The sequence below is a fragment of the Sander vitreus genome, chromosome 13 (genome assembly GCF_031162955.1).
Source record: "Sander vitreus isolate 19-12246 chromosome 13, sanVit1, whole genome shotgun sequence".
In the NCBI taxonomy this organism is placed as follows: Eukaryota; Metazoa; Chordata; class Actinopteri; order Perciformes; family Percidae; genus Sander; species Sander vitreus.
In genome coordinates this window covers 523643-526142 of record NC_135867.1, presented here as the reverse complement: position 1 = coordinate 526142, position 2500 = coordinate 523643, and the positions used below count along the sequence as shown (strand labels likewise).

At 43.6% G+C, this 2500-nt stretch overlaps 1 protein-coding gene across 1 annotated transcript in view; it reads left to right on the top strand.

Annotated features, from left to right (window-relative positions):
- siah2l (seven in absentia homolog 2 (Drosophila)-like) overlaps window positions 1-2500 on the top strand; it is a 23613-nt gene that overhangs the window by 18248 nt on the left and 2865 nt on the right. Inside the window, exon 3 of the mRNA XM_078265228.1 lies at window positions 1-2500. This exon is cut by the window's left edge and continues 1171 nt beyond it; it is cut by the window's right edge and continues 2865 nt beyond it. The gene's annotated coding sequence lies outside the window, so the exon portion shown is untranslated.

The following is a 2500-nucleotide window of genomic DNA, read 5'->3' as shown; positions in this document are numbered from 1 at the left end:
CTGTCTGTCTCTCTCTCTCCCTCTGTCTGTCTCTCTCTCTCCCTCTGTCTGTCTCTCTGTGTCTGTCTCTCTCTCTCCCTCTGTCTGTCTCTGTCTCTCTCTCTCCCTCTGTCTGTCTCTCTGTGTCTGTCTCTCTCTCTCTCCTTCCTGTCGGCCCGACGTGTTCACAATATTCTCGTCTTCGCTGGTAAAAGTCTCGAGACTCGACCCTGTCTGCATTAGGCCTGCACCATAACATTGTTTATCGCCATAACGATATAACTTGCGATAAATAACAATAAACATTAAAGGACAATTCCGGCGCAAAATGAACCCAGGGGTTAATAACATATGTGTACCGAGTCGACCGTTCTCTGGGATCTGTTATCATGCTAATCTAATGCGTCTCTAGCTTCAAACTAGCTAGCACAAACCGCTGATTAGCTGCTAACGCTAGCTTTCGGCGGCAGATGGTAAATCTCTATTTCTACACCACTAACAAGACTCAAAATATCACCACACTTCCACACTAGCATGATGAGGGTCCCTACATGTAAACAGGAGCATTCAGAACTGTGTAAGTGTACAGACAGTTTATTAAAAAGATTATAAAGACAGTAGCGTTCACGTTTGACCGGTCGAACGACGAACGGCGTGCAACCAGTAACCAGTAACATAGCTCAAGCACGGCGTTTGTGGTTCGAGTCTGACACAGGAGCTAAAAACGTAAAGCTATAGTGCGTACATGATACAAGCCTTCTGTGATCGTGCACCCCCCAGTTGCTAGTATCCAAGGAGGACACGGAGGATTAAATAAACATGATGAAGAGGTCATTGTCTCGAGCTTCTGTGGGCGAAAGTCGACGGACGCCACAATCTTGTGAACGTAGTCACACTGAGAAACAGAGAGAGAGCTGTGAATATCTTCTAGTTTCCTCTCTCCTGTGTGACAGTAAACTGAAGATCTTTGAGTTTTGGACAAGACAAGACATGTGAGGACGTCCTCTCAGGCTTTGGGAAACACTGATCCACATTTTTCACCATGTTTTGACATTTTTATACGTCAAACAACTCATTTATTTATTTATTTATTAGGGCTGTCAATCGATTAAGAAATGTAATCTAATTAATTACATACTCTGTGATTAATTAATAGAAATTAATCGTATACATAATTAACGGTGCCTGAACCGAGACTTTTTAAGAAAGTAAAAAAAGAAAAGAATAAAAAAGGTACTAAACAGTCGGTGACATTAAAGAACGGCTTGTTTATTGCTAAGGCCATATGGTCAACATTAAATGATTAATAATAATGTATAACAATAACAATAACTTATTTCACTAGTAAATTGCTGTTGAACGACAAAAACAACAACCAGATGGGAAAAGGACATTTAACAATAACTTCAAATGCACCACGAGGCTGTAGTTTACCAGTTTCATTGAACGCACCGTCTGTGTTGTTTCTCCGACGGCAGCTGCAGATTGTTACATCCCGGTGTTGAATCCTCTACAGTAAAACACAGTCACACTTTACACCATTTAGCGTTAGCTGTCAGCATTTAACCCTGTTTAATCCAGCTACTAGCTAGCAGTAGGCTAACGTTAGCTGCTGTCGAGTATAGTGTTAACTAGCTAGCGGTAGGCTAACGTTAGCTGCTGTCGAGTATAGTGTTAACTAGCTAGCGGTAGGCTAACGTTAGCTGCTGTCGAGTATAGTGTTAACTAGCTAACGGTAGGCTAACGTTAGCTGCTGTCGAGTATAGTGTTAACTAGCTAGCGGTAGGCTAACGTTAGCTGCTGTCGAGTATAGTGTTAACTAGCTAACGGTAGGCTAACGTTAGCTGCTGTCGAGTATAGTGTTAACTAGCGTCATGTGCAGCGGTGTTTGTGTTTCAGAGCATCAGAGAGAAGAGCAGACATATCAGTGGCACCAGATTTCGGTAGCCAGGGTTGGCAGGAAGAAGATTTTTACAAGTAAATGTTCCAATAATGATCCAGGCAGAACATCCTCGTCTCCTCCTTCATTTTACAGTCCAATGGTGCTAGAAACGGCTCGGGTCAAACCTCAATATGGAATGGATTAATCTGTATTATTTTGACAGCCCTAATAAAAAAAAATATATATATATATATATGCAGACTGGATTCTGTACTCACAGAGGGACGGCTGATTCATTATGAACGAGTCCAGCGCGGGTTGAACGCAGGTCATCGGCGTTGCACGGTGTTGGTGTACGTAGCCTGATGTCTGCGTCGACGTGTCGTAGACACATGCAGCCTCTGCACGGCAACTTCCTGCAACAATTCAGCAACTGCACGGCCTATTTCTCCCTTAAAATGTTTTCAGAAACACGTCTACAATCGACAATACAGATTAGCGCCGCCTGCTGTTATGGAGACGTATTACGTCTCGCGCAGGCGCAGAACGTACGCCCAAGTCGGCGTCTCTTCGGTGTGTTCTGAGGCACTTTTTGGACCAACTCGGGGAGACTGATCAGTCACACTGCCTTTCCTGCCG